Raw genomic sequence first — 15,005 nt, 5'->3', positions numbered from 1 at the left:
GCAGACAAGGCATCCCACCTAAAAGAAACGGATGCAATGGCAGGCAACCGAGAGTTAACTTCTCCAATTTTCTGGGAGAGAAAGACCAAGCTGCATTTATGCTATATATGTTAGGGGGCCTAGGTATAGAACAAGCATTCTAATTGGTTGGTAGTTCAGTCTAAGTGAGTCCTCACAGGCTCAATTAGTTTACTCTAGGTCTTATTGCTGTGTCCATGATCCCTCCAGCTCCCTCAATCCATCCCATTGACTTCCTGAGACTGCCTGAGCTCCTGCTAATGTTTGGTTGAGCTTCTCTGCATCTCTCCTGTCTGCAGGCATGGCTGAGTATCATTAAAACTGTCTGGGGTTGGTTCTTTCCCATGGGATGGTCAAATTTTGGCTCAAATGTTTTATATGTGGTTTGGTGTCCTTCCTCCACTAGAAGTCCTGTATAGCTATGGGGGGTAACCACTTCCATCTCTATAGTTCCTGCTGCTAGGGTCGACCCGTAGACTCTCAGGAGCCTCTTCTGTTCTCCAAATTGTCCCAGAGATTCCCTCATACCAATTTCCATTCTCTTTCCCAGTCCTCTCTCCCTCAGCTCTCCACACCCCTGCCCTGTACTCCTGTTCTCTCCACACCATTTCCCACCCAATTTCCTCCCTCCCTCTACTTCTGATGTCTTTTTTATTTCTCCCTCTGAGAGATAATCAAACATCTATCCTGCAGCCCTCGTTACTTACTTGTTTTTGAGTCTGTGGATTATAAAATGATTGTCCTATACTTTGCTAGCATCCACTTATAAGTGAAATATGCCATGCCTATCTTTCTAGGTCTGGTTTACCTCACTCAGCACGATGTTTTCTAAGTGTATCCATTCTTCTTCAAATTTCATGATACCTTTAAAAAATTGCTGATTAGTATTTCTTTGTGTAAATATGCCACATTTTCTTTATTTATTTACCTTCGATGAACATGAAGTGACTCTCCCAATCTCATTTGATTAATTTTGATTGAAAGTTTATTTTATTATATACAGAATGTCTTTACAAGCTTGCTTCTTGAGTCCCTTTGCTTGGAAAACAATTTTGCAGCCTTCTCTTCTGAGGTTGTATGTATCTTTGTCACTGGGATAAGTTTCTTTTGTGCAGCAAAATGATGGATCCTGTTTTTCCACCCATTCTGTTCTCTTGTATCTTTTATTGGGGAATTGTATCTATAGATTTTGAAAAATATTAATCTTCATTTATTGTTAATTCCTGTTATTTTGATGATGATGATGATGATGATGATGATGTGTGTGTGTGTGTGTGTGTGTGTGTGTGTTTCACTTCTTGTTTTTGCTGATGTGGAGTTATTTGCTTTGAGTGTTTTCTTGGGTATAATTAATCTCCACATGTTGGATTTTTTTCCCCTAGTATCTTCTGTAGGGCTGGATTTATGTATAGGTATTGTTTAAATTTGTCTGTCATAGAAAATCTTCTTTTTTTATCCTCTGTAGTGGTTGACAGTTTTGTTTGCTATAGTCTGGACTGACATCTGTGGATTCTTAGAGTCTGCAAGGCATCTGCCTAAGTCATTCTGGCTTTTAGAGTCTGTGTTGAGAAGTTGATATAATTCTGATAGCTCTTGCTTTATATTTTACTTGGCATTGTTCCCTTGCTGCTTTTAATACTGTCCTTTGTTCTGTATATTCAGTGTTTTGATTTCTATGTGGAGGGTTGATTTTCTTTTCTGGTCCAATCTATTTGGTATTCTACAAGTTCCTTGCATGTTTACAGACATCTCCTTTTTTAGGTTGGGGAAATTTTGTTCTATGACTTTGATGAAAACATTTTCTGGGCCTTGGAGCTGTGAGTCTTCTCCTTCTATTCTCATTATCCTTAGTTTTGGTCTTTTTTTTTTTTTTTTTTTTTTGGCGTTCCAGATTTCTTGTATTTTTGTGTCATGAACAGTTTAGATTTAACACTTTTTGACTGATATATTGATTTAAAAATTATATCTTCGATGCCTGAGATTCTTTTTTACATCTTTTGTATACTGTTGGTTAAGCGTCTGTAGTTCCTGTTAGCTTACCTTGGCTTCCATCTCCAGGATTCCCTCAATTTGTGTCTATACAATAAAGCATGCTGTTCACCTTTGTTGTCCGTGACCTAAATGTTCCTATTGTCTCATAGTCTTCCTCCAGAAGGCAGTCAAAGTCATGGGCTGGACTACAGAGCTCAAGGGACCACATGTATCTCCATGTAGATCACCTCTGCTGGCTGTGCTCCAGGTGGTTCCTGAGTTTGATCCACTTAGGGCTATGAGCTCTGAAGCACAATGCCATCTGGGAACACATATAAGCAGGTTCACAAATAAGCAGGCTTTAAAGTTTAAAATCTTGCCACAAAAATCTTCTTAGTGATAAAGCTTCCATAAAAGAGTTGATAAAGACTGATGGGAGAGCTGGGCGGCGAGCAAGATGGCTCAGACTCAAGGCACCCAGAGGAAAGTCTGTTACTACTATGATGGGGACATTGGAAACTACTGTTATGGACAAGGGCACTCAATTAAGCCTCACCAAATCTGCATGACTCACAATTTGTTGCTCAACTGTGATCTCTACTGAGAAATGGAAATCTATCGTCCTTAAAAAGCCAATGCCAAGGATATGACCAAATACCACAGTGATGACTACATTAAATTCTTGCATTCTATTTGCCCAGATAGTATGTCTGAATATACCAAGTAGATGGAGAGATTCAATGTGGATAAGGACTATCCAGTATTTGGCGGCTTTTTGAGTTCTGTTAGTTTTCCACAGGTGGCTCTGCTGCAAGTGCTGTGAAACTCAAAAAGCAGCAGAACAACATCAGTGTGAACTGGGCTGGGGGCCTGCACTATGCAAAGATGTCTGAAGCATCCGGCTCCTGTGACATCAATGATATCATCTTTGCCATCCTGGAACTGCAGAGGTATCACCAGAGGGTGCTGTATGTTGACGTTGACACTCACCATGGTAAGGCATGGAAGAGGGCTTCTACACTACAGACCAGGTCATGACTATGTCCTTTCATAAATACACAGACTACTTCCCAGGAATTTGGGACCTACTAAATATTGGGGTTGTCAAAGACAAGTACTACGCCATTAACTACCAGCTTTGAGATTGGTGACAAGTCATATAAAGCCATCTTCAAGCCAGTCATACCCAAAGTGATGGAGCTGTTCCAGCCTAGTGCAGTGGTCTTAAAATGTGGCTCAGATTCCCTGTTTGGGGATCAATTGGGTTGCTTCAATCTGACCATTAAAGTGCCTGCCAATGACTAGTGTGAATACTTTGGACCAGATTTCAAGCTTCACATCAGCTCTTCCAATATAACCCTAATAAATGCCTGGAGGAGATCTAGCAGCGGCTCTTTGAGAACTTGAGAATTCTGCCCTCAGCCCCAGGGGTCCAAAAGCAGGCCATAACTGAAGATGCCACCCCAGAAAAGAGTGGTGATGAGGATGAGGAAGACCTTGACAAACAAATGTCCATCTGCTCCTCTGACAAACGCATTGCCTGCGATGAAGAACTCTCTGATTCAGATGAAGAGGGAGAAGGTGGTTGCAAGAACTCTTTTAACTTCAAAAAAGCCAAAGAAGACAAAAGAGAGGATGAGAAAGAAAAAGAGAAGATATAAAAGAAGTCACAGAAGAGGAGAAAACCAAGGAGGAGAAGCCAGAAGGCCAAGCAGTGAAAGAAGAGGTCAAGTTGGCCCGAGCAAGGTCTGCAGCTCCAATTCTACCCAAGTCCTTCACTTTCACTCAATTTCTCAGATTTTATATTTTCTATTTCTCTGTGTTTTTATGTAAAATGCAATAAATATAATGTTCCCAGGCTCTAGATAGGAACCAGGGCCAGGACCCAGGGCAATGGTGCCGGGAGAATTCTTCCCAGAGCTCCCTTGTTCATCCTGCCCCAGATCTTAGTTTTGAACCAGAAAGAGTTCGAGTGAAAAGAAAACAACCTGAAAACAAAGTCCTGAATTGCCAAGTGCCTGCTTAGGAGCTCTGTTAAGATGCCCCTGTTAAGCTTTTTGGAAGAGGTGACTGGATCTTCTGGGACCCATTTCAGGCTTGGTTAATACCAGCCATTTTAAGATTGGTTCTGTTTATACCTTCCCATCCATCCTGGGCAATCAGAAAAACTTACACTGCTCTGTCTTCCCCCAGTTCTGTAGGTGGAAGTTGTTAGCCTAGCTTCCTTTTTGAGATATTTTCATTTTGTGATACTCTTTGTAATAAAACAGCACATTTCTACTTAAAAATGAATCAATAACCTGAAAAACCGGTTTTCTTTCTTCTGTTTTAAGGTGAAAGTTTTATCCTCACTAAATTCTTTTGATTGCAACTTTAAAACATAAGCAATTCACTAGTTTCCATTTATAAAAATGTATCACTTCATTGGACAAAAGAATTAAAGTTGCTGAAAAGTAAAACAGTGCCTCAGTCTTAAACCAGAAAAGTGATGTGATTGTCTCAGCAATGTATGGAACCAATGGTTGTGGAAAAAATGGCTGCTGGAGTGTAAGGTCTGTAGAACTGACTTTTAGGAATATCTTGCATTTTCTTGAGAAGCTCGGGAAGAAGTCATGAAATGTTCATAGCTCTGCAGACAGTTCCATTTAAAATAAACTTCTACCTTTTGGTAAAACAGATTATTCTCCATTGGCTATTCTTTTGTCTACTGTCCTGACTATCAGCTCCAGTTTGGTTGCAGACTCCTTTTTAAAATTGAATAGTATTAAAAATCCCATCCTGCTTTTCAGAAATAATTCTATTAAACCAATTCCCATTAAGAGAAGACTCTCCACATTTAAAAGAGACCCAAATCAGCCTCTTTGCAAGCCTCAGTGAAATCTGGGTTTGAGCCTAATATTGAAGTACAAGACTACATTGGGCAGTTTTGGGGCCCTATGAACTTACATATTTATCATTGAATGTGATTCCTTCCTTAAGGAATGTGGTTTTCTCATTTCTGTAACATGAGATTTTGGCATTGTCACCTAGGATTGAATAGCTAGAAAACACATGGTTGTCATCATTAAGACTGAGACTACCTATTAGTGAAGGGACTGAGTGGGAAAAATGAAGGAGGGTGGACCTTCCTTCATTGCCTTTATGGATTCCCTTTTTGTTTAGTGTCTTCTTATTTGTTCTTTTTGGTTTTCTTTGTAGAGCATTTACAGATTTGCTCATACATGTGTGAATATATCTAGATTATGTCTGCGTACTGCCTTTACAGGTACAGAATTTTAACAACCAATTTTGTCTTAGGAGTAAAAAGATTGATCATGATATGTAGTCAGGATTACTATATAATTGTGTATGGTGAGACACTTCTAGTTAGATTATTCAATAGCACTGCAGACATTGTTTTCTTTTCAAGTTTCCTATTTGCATGTAAACTATTATATTTGATTATTAAGGCAATCCATCAACTACTTTTTCTCACTGTATTGCTTGCTTCTAACTGCACTTTCTGACACATCTAGCTTTACTATGTCAACTTCCATGCTGTCTGTCTCTGTTCAACTGCTTTTGAAGCTTTCAAGCTCTGCCCATTCCTTTGGAATTATATGGAGCTCAAGAGTCAATACTAGAAAATGTTAAGCCTTGGATGACAGTTACTCTACACAGAATTATATCAAATCTTTTTCATCAAAACCAATAACACAAGCACATCCAAAGTTAATAACAATAAAGCACATTATACCTTCTTATTGTAGAACTGAAAAGTTCCATAAAAATTTTTTAGATAACTCACAAAGAACTGGTACTAAGAATATAATCAAAATATTAATTCATATCTTTACTCAGTGAAACATGTAAAAATACATACTCTGACTTAAGACATGAAAAACAATCTCAAGACCCATGACTCTTACAATGGGAAAAAGAAGCCTCACAAAAAGGAACCCAATTACAAGTATGATGGTTGTTGTGCTAAGGACTTCTGTTGAGTTTTTTCTGGAAAGCTCTAGGAACTAGACATGATTTGGGACTTAACAGAATATAGAAAGAATAGGCACACATACATGTGAGCAGAAAAGCTGTAGTTGAAGACCCTAGGTTCTCTGATGGAGAGATATAGCATACTGGAAGCTCAGTATGTTTATTATATAGATTTGAACAGGGCATGGGGTTACTGCACACAGCTGAACAAAGAGGCAAGATTATGGTATATAGCAGGATCCAGAAAGTAGGTGTTTATAACTGATCTTTATAAAACCAGACTCTGTAGTGAACCCAGTTCAGGCCTTTAAAAACAAGGTGGAGAATGGTGAGGTATGATGGATTTGTCTGTACACAATATCAACATTAATACTTGGACACTTGAGGATATAATTGCCAAACATCTGAGCCTTGTCCAAAGAAGAGCACTTGCTCTAAATGTGCTGAGGTATCGGAGTCCTTCATATGGCATGGTATATCAAGAATTCACTCAGGACTTAACTATCTCCAAGCTTCCTCTGCTTCTCCAAATCTTTCCTTCTCTTTTTTCTTTGTTACCACTTTTTTCCCTGGAAAGTCTTCTTCCACAATTCCATTTACTTGTATGCAAAATAATATCAAAATATACTCAATACCGCTTTTTACAGTACATTCATTCCTGGTAGTATTCCCTTTCAATCTATATCATCTCATTTTTTCAGTATATAGTCTCTAGAATCATGAAGGGTTTCCTTCACAAAGCATAGAGCTCTGCAGTATTTGCCAGATTGTGACTGGTCCAATCATAACTAAGGTTGAGACCTTTACTGCATCTATACTTCACTAGTCATCAAAATTTATGGATGTGAATGGCAAGATAACCCTGTTCTGTGGGAAAGCTTGGTAAAGGTAACTATGTCACTCAAGTACTTTTCACATAGAAGTTGGGTTGTTTTGGCTTTTGTTGTTGTTGTTGTTGTTGTTGTTGTTGTTGTTGTTATTGTTCTTCAGTGCCTTCTAAGGACAGTGTGCATTGAATGAGTGAGTCCCCAGATCAACTTAACAATACTCCATGGTATTGCAAATTTATTACAGGGCTGCTTTCCTGAAGGTCTCTGAATAAAACTAAAATGTCTTCATGTGAATTAGAGGAGATAAAGGACAAAGGATTATGGTTCAGGTCACCTAAACCTTTGAAAGACAGAGCACACATATTTTAGCCAAGGTTACTTACTCAGTAACCCAAGTGTGACTCATAAAGTCCCCTTTATTGACAGTTTAGGCAATAGACTGTTACAGACAGAACCTTGCCAGGACAAGGTGAAGCCTTGAAATTTGAGATAAATAGAGATTGCAAAAGAACAGACTAGCCAGCATCTGTCTTTCTTTATCTGTTTGTCTCTGTCTCTCTGTCTTTTTCTGTGTCTCTCTGTCTCTGTCTCTCTGTCTTTGTCTCCCTCTCGGTCTTATTTCTTCCCTTGTTTTCTTTCTTGTCTTTTGCCTTTCCTTTTTTCTTTTTCTTTTTCTCTCTCCTTTTTTCTTCTTTGTTCTTGTCACTGCAAGGATTTTCCAGTTCAACAATTAAAATAATCTTCTCTTCTATTATGTTTTATCATGGCTGAAATCCCTAACAGAGAAAACTAGTGATTTATTTCATGATCAGAACGGATATTGCAAGGTTTGCACCGACTTCATAGTTCTACTTCATGCATATCTACATGGGTCTGAATGTGTATCACTGAGTGATGTGCAAGGCCATTGTGTTAGAACACACTCTAAGATGTTGAATTTGAACCCATTCTACCTCCAATTTTACTCTGAAGATCTAGTTAGATTTTGAATTACAAATTTATATCAGAAGATAGAACTTTCATATACCAACAGCATGCTGTATGAGGCATTAAATTTTAGAAGGAAATTATCGGAAATTATTTTAGACAATAGCAAATTAAGGAGAATAAGTGAAGTAGGGGTGGATAGAAAGAGGGTAAGAAAATGAAAGAGAGAGAGAGAGAGAGAGAGAGAGAGAGAGAGAGAGAGAGAGAGAGAGAGAAACACTGATCACTGAGATGTCTTCTCAACGTCACATAGGATGGAAAAACTAAAGATTCAGAAGAGGATTCCACCAAGGATATGACCATTACCTGATGTGGAAGAGTATCTCTTTGGGCAGGGAGAATTCTGGTAAAAAAAAAAAAGGGAGTTTGTCCTAAAGAATCAGAGAGGGCAGAAAGCTCAAAAGCATCAGGCTGAATCAGTGCTCCCCCAGGGAGCTACACGGAGTTCACACACTGTTATTAGGTGAAATTCTGGAATCTGCTATGTCGCTTGCTGCTTCAAAGCAAACCACTTCATTTTTTTTTTTGGAGTATTTTAGTCCATTGTCATTTTTCTCATGTCATGTTTTGAAGAAATTCAGAATATCTTTTATTTGTGCTATATATGTTATAGTTACTAACTATATTCTAAGGCATGCCTTCTTCTCTAGTTATTTACTATCATTATTATTTTAAATAGTTCTAGCAAGACCTAAATGTGAATTGTGGAAAGCAGAGACGATTTGTAACTATATTACCCCTCATCCTGATAGCTTGAGTGAAGATGGCCTTGTAGGCTCATGGGGACTGGCACGATTGGAAGGTGTGGCATTGTTGGAGTAGTTGTAGTGTAGTTAGAGGACACGTGTCACTCTGAGTGAATTCTGAGACAACAGATAATCAAAGCAGGCCAGTGGATTGGAGCCCTTCCTGGTGTGTGTGGTTAACGATGTAGAACTCTCAGCTCCTTCTCCAGCACCATGTCTGCCTGCACACTTCCATGCTTCCTGTCATGATGATAATGAACTAAAACCTCTGAACTGTAAGCCAGCCCCAATTTAATGTTTTTCTTTATAAGAGTTTCCATGATCATGGTGTCTCTTCACAGCATTAAAACCATAACTAAAATATACCTATATCTACTAATATGGTCTTACAAATACAATATGAATATACAGTGACTCTGACTGAATGAGAGGCATAGAAATATATCATAAATTATTTTATATGAATTAACCATGAGAAGTTCTACCTATACCCTACTTCAACCCTGCTAAATCCTCTTTGCTTTGCAATTCTTTCTTATAGATACAACGTAATGTAGGCTAGAACTTTCAATTTCTTTCCTTATCCTCAGAGCCACTATTCTTCTTTTGTTCTCTTTTATTGCTTTCTCAACTCTCTATTTATTTATCTTAGGTTTTTTCTTTTTTCTTCATTTTCCATATCGTGTATCTGCCACATATTCCAAAGTTTTTGTTGTTTCTATTGCTGTTTTTATGGAACCAAACTATATTCTACTTCTGCTATAGTCTATGCCTAACAGCTATGTAAAGTGCATATTTTTGCTATTACATATTCTGTACAGCATTCACTAGACTAAACAGCCTGCAACCTTCATAAACACTCTCCCACTGCTTTCCTAAATGCCTGTACTGTGATTGCTTGCTTAAATTGGAACTCAATTTTGGTAACCAGCATAAGCCACTGAACTTGTGTGTAAGTATTTAAATCTGTTCTACTTTATGTATGCAAAACAAAATCATAAGCTTGCATGACAATCCTTGGTATTTAGTAACAGTATAAATAAGCTAAGTGATGAATCATTTCTGGAATGCAGCCTTTTTCCTCAAAGGATGCATTTCAAATACCAACAAAACCAAGCTGGTTATCCTATTCAAATTATAGATGGCTAATTTTATCTGTACCCTACAGTTCAAATGTGGAATGCCCTTTCACAGGACTCATGTTAAAGTCCTGGCCCCACACTGTAGCTCTATAGGAAGTGATACAACTGTCCAGTGAAAAGAAATTAGGTCCTGAAGGTATTCCCATGAAAGGGATGCTGATGCCTCAGTCCCATGATTTCTCTCCTAAGGCTTCCAAGGCACCGTAATATGAATAGGCCTCCTTCTTCACGTATTTTAAATGTTATATACTCCATTTCAGAGTTCCCTACATACAGACACCAAACATGACATGAGAAAAATGACAATATACTGAAATCACGAGTCAAAATGAATCCATTCTTCTCTTGAGTGGTTTCTGTCATTCATAAATCATGACATAAGGTTGCCTAACACATGTGTGACAAAGAACCACTCAGAGCATTCTACCACCCCCTACATAAGAGCTCACATATTCAAAGCAGGTCAGTCTTTACACTACCACCAAATATCCTGTGTGACTTAGTTTTAAAATGTCTCATCTGGCTCATGCATTTAGAAACATGGTCCTTAGACTGTAGCACTGCTTAGGGAAATTGTGGAACCTTTAGGAGATAGGGGCTCACAGAGGAAGGTCACTGTGGAATAGGTCACTGTGGGATAGGACCTTATGAGCTAGGGCTTCCAAGCCTACATCAGGCAACAGTATTTCTCTGCTTCCTGAGCAAGATAATAGCAAGTGATAGCAAGGTCCCAAATGCCATACTTTCCCCATCACAATGACTGGGTTCCCTCAAACCATAACAAAATTATCTTTATTAAATTGCTTCTTTTTTCCTGGTGGTGAGAAAAGTAATGAACACATCTACAGAATGTGAAAAGCTATATCTTTCCCCTGCATACTTGTCCTTCCTTTCTCACTGTCTCTTTTTTAACCAACAAGGCTTCTTATAGACATTGAAACATACAGAAACAAATGTGTATCTGGATCTTCCCTGACCCTTGTTGTTCTGTCCTGTCTCTTGTCGTTTTGTCATTGGTAAGCATCTTAAAGAAGAGGCTTCATACCTTTACTACTAGTGAACATCCTGTCTCAGTAGTCTGCTCTCTACTTGAAAATTAAGAGACACATGCTGCCCTTGTGATCCTATAAAGAATGTATTTATAAAAACTGCTTGGTCTCTTATCCTCACATACATTTTCACAGTTCCTTCCAGCTGACTACCCACTTCCTGTCAGACCTCTGCTCATCTTCACTCCTGCCCACTTTCTCATTTTCAGTACCTTCTGTTTTAACTCCTGACTTCTCTTATTTCATGTGTTCTTCCTAAGTAGTCTCAGGTACTTCCAATGCTACAAATCCTGTGTATCGTGTGAAATCTCTACATTATTTTATATACCATTTATTCTCTCCAACAACATATGAAATCTCTTGCTAGGTGTGGATTGTTTTCAGTCCACCAAAATCCATGAACCAAAATTTAATTGGGCTATAGGGACGATATTGTGTTTCTGGCCTTCATACTCAACAGATCAGTGATAGATTTCTGACTCTTGATTATTATTGGATCTTGCAGAAGAACATTTTATTTTTGTGCATAAAAATGAAGATAAAAATCATATCCTAAGAAGAATATGTGACTATGAATGGCCTGAAATAAGATGCATCAGATAGTCATCATTTCATCCATAGACCATTTGCTGATTTCCTTTGTCAGTGCCTGTCCATTCTACTGTATTCTATTGTTCATTGGGACATCATCATTCCACAACAACTTCCTACTTTCTTCACTCCATCTTTATATCCAATAACTGGTTACATTGAATTGATTCTACTTCTTTATATTTCTTTCAATTCATTGCCAGACATCTGTTTATTTTGCTTAAACATCTGTCTTTTGTGTTGCTGTAAAAACCAAATAATTTCTCTTCTTTGTATGCCATTTCTCCAAAGCATCCATTTAATCACCATCAAAGCTCTTCTTTGTATCTTGTTATTCTGTATTGTATCAATAGCTGGGTTAGTATTCTTTAGATGCTGCAGTATATGCCCTTGTTGCCTGTAATACCAAACATTATTGATCAGCTTAGATGCCCTTTCTCATTATACTGTTATTCTTACTGTCTTTCAGTTTTTTCTACTACTTCTCACATAAATACTCCCTTCTAGCAATACGAGATTACTGTATGTCATGTAGAGAGAGAGAGATCCAAGCCAATATCCTTTCTGTATGAACAACATGCCAACTTCTTTTGGTTCCAGGAGTGTGTGACTCATTTTATTGTTTTTTTTTCATTTTATGTTACATTGCATTTTATATAAATACCTGTTCATATTCCTTACCTGCCAGCCTGCATATATTACACTCCTGTTGCCACTATAAGTACTACTACAAAGTAAATGACGTAAAATTCCACATAAACTAAGTTCTTTGAGAAAAATCAAGGCTAATATATCAATGCTAGCAATAGAAATACAATTAAGATAGTAAAAGAACTAAAAAAGATAATTACTCCAACACCAAGGTCAACCCTGTGCTGAGGACAACTATTGTGTCCACAAACAAATCAAGGGTAAACCTAGTTATCTGTGAGCATTCATTCAAGAGTTTACCTGTTATTCCTATAATTTTGGGCTGAGATTTTTGTGTGTGGTACAGTAATCATGGTATATCTTTTCATATAAAAAATGGTTGAATAATGTTGGATCCATGAACTCTATTCTGAATTTGATAGTCTTCTTTTAGGTATGATCAAGTACAATAAAATCACTAGTATCTAAATAAAATTTCTTTTTGCATTTAAGATACTCATATTCCTTACCTGCCAGCCTGCATATATTAGACTCCTGTTGCCACTATAAATGTTACTACAAAGTAAAATGACATAAATAGCCAACATCATCATCTTCCAGTTATTAGGCTGGATGCCTCACCTCATTCTCATTGAACTAATGTCTGTGTAGGAACAGCTGGAATCGTTCATGGTGTCCTTAAAGTAGAATCTTCCCTGTCCATTTCAAAACTTAGTAGATATCATCCTTTCTAGAATTATGATCCCTTCCTCTACTTTAAAATTCAAAACATAGCATCACCTCTTTGATCGTTATCCATTGTTACTTCTTTGTCTCTCTGACAGCAGCTAGCAATCCTTTTCATTAAAAGATACGGTGGTATATCTGGATAATCTGGGAAATCTATCCCAGATCAAGATCCTTAAGCTAATCTTACATGCAAATTTCTTTTTAGCATACAAGATTATATATTCATGGCATTTAGGGTCATTGTAAGGTCATCTTAGGGCAGTCTACCTTCTACACAATCTTTTTGTATACTCCATTTTATAAAAGTGATTAAGAATTCATAAACACAGGCTCCAAGAAATAAATTTTAATAAAAGTTATGTTTTCATAGAATATAAAACTAAATGCATAAGATTATATGTACATGCATGATGAGGATTTGTGAAGTTTCATCTATATTTTTTTAAGATTAGATTTTGGAAATAGAAAGAAATTTATAAAATAAAAAGCTCAAACATGCTCCTGCTACAAGAATAGAGAAGCTCCCTCCATTTCTAGGAGAGAAATTTTCATTTCTCTTCATATAGAATTGAGCATAGGTTCAATAAAATCATGATTTAGATTTCTTTGACTGTAGGGAAATGAAGCAAAAAGAAAGAAAACCCACAAACAAGCATTTAGGCAAGCAAAACCATCTTCCCAGTCCTTGGAAGCTCTTTCCTAAATGATTGGAATTTAATTTTTTCCTTTTCGTTTTTAAATTTTATTTTTCTTGGGTATTTTATGTGTTTACATTTAGGAAGAACAAAAGTATTAACCAACCAGACTGTACCAGAACTCCCAGGGACTAAACCACCAACCAATTTGTACACATAGGTAGCAGAGGATGGCATTGTCTGGCATCAATAGGAGGAGAAGCCCTTGGTTCTGTGAAGGCTCATTTCCCCAATGTAGGGGATGCCAGAGCATTGAGGTGGGAATGGGTGGGTGGGAGTGGGAGCATCCTCATAGAAGCAGGTAGAGGGGGGAGGGTGTGTAGGAGAGGGGGAAGAGGGTAACATTTGAAATGGTTGGGATTTATTGACAATATAAAGGCTTTGTGATTGTTAGCCTGCTACTGACATAATCTTCTGGGGAAAATCAAATTTTTACTCTGTAAATAATATCAAATTGTTTCCCAAAGTGCATGAGCGACTGGGAAAATGCTATGTGTTTGTCAGCTTCACAGTATAAAACTGAAACAATTTTGAATAATGTTGTTGCAGCAAGACTGATGAAGATTGTTCATTTAAGTCTGAAGTAGGAACAAAACAGAAAATGTTGCTCGAAGATTATGAATTTTTCTCTATGACTTGACTGACATAATCAGTACCTCAGCAATATCTACTTCTTTATATAGCAAGCACTCAATAAATGCTTAATTTTCTATAAGAGGACCATATGTAGCTTTTTCTTCCTAGTCAATGGTAGCCTGATTGTATCCTTTCTTTTCAATCTAATTTACATCAAGCAAACATGATAGCCATGACAGTATAGGGCCTCTTACTATAATAATTTACCTTCCTTGTTCCAAAAGTTAGTCTACTCTCAAACTCTTTCTTTATAATAGCAATTTTAGATTTTTCTGCTAGAGTCTATTGCCTTCCTGGACACATTATAATTATACATTATTAGTGAAAAACTGGAAAATTGCTGCCACTTCATTTTAACTCTCTGTCTTTAAAAATAGAGCCCGAGGATAGATGGAGTAGAGAAGATTAATATAATTCTCCCATCCTTCCTGTTCCAAAGTGGCTTGCCTGTCCACATTTGGAACAAATTATTTGGTGGATTAAAAGCCTTTCCTCATGGGATTTGTAAAAGGAAATGATGCTTGCATGTTGCTGGCTTCCTTACTGCATGGGCCAGATGTACAGTAAAGACTCAAGGGAAGGATCTTAAAAAACAGTCAGGCTTGTACTGCATGAGGCAGCTGTCAGGGAGATTCTACAAGCTCATACAGTGGTGCCTGAAGGTGCCATATTGTAGTTCCTAAGTACTAAAAAGTTCTCAATCACATCTTGCTATCCTGTCTTTTTAGTCTTAGTCTAAGTTAGTAATTGGGCTTCCTAAGGGAAAATAATATACTCTGACTTATAGAATGTTATTCCTCATGAACCATCCCATGGTCATCCATTGAAAGCATTATCCTGGTTCAGGCAGAAAACTGTTATAATCTTGTGAAGAATCTGTTAGGAGAAAAAAGTGAAGCTTCCCTCTAAATGTAGAGAGGATATGCACAAGTTCTCTGGTTGGTATGGACAGAGTCACACTTGTTACCAGCTCTTCATCACCATC

At 37.6% G+C, this 15,005-nt stretch overlaps 1 protein-coding gene and 1 pseudogene across 3 annotated transcripts in view; both read left to right on the top strand.

The window, feature by feature from the left end:
* Window positions 1-15,005, top strand: part of Nkain3 (Sodium/potassium transporting ATPase interacting 3) — a 696,335-nt gene that overhangs the window by 232,114 nt on the left and 449,216 nt on the right. The window lies entirely within an intron of this gene.
* Window positions 1,884-13,014, top strand: Hdac1-ps1 (histone deacetylase 1, pseudogene 1; annotated as a pseudogene).

This window comes from Rattus norvegicus, chromosome 5 (genome assembly GCF_036323735.1).
Source record: "Rattus norvegicus strain BN/NHsdMcwi chromosome 5, GRCr8, whole genome shotgun sequence".
NCBI classification, from domain to species: domain Eukaryota; kingdom Metazoa; phylum Chordata; class Mammalia; order Rodentia; family Muridae; genus Rattus; species Rattus norvegicus.
Note: the sequence above shows the minus strand (reverse complement) of the source record. Positions and strands in the feature narration are given on the sequence as shown.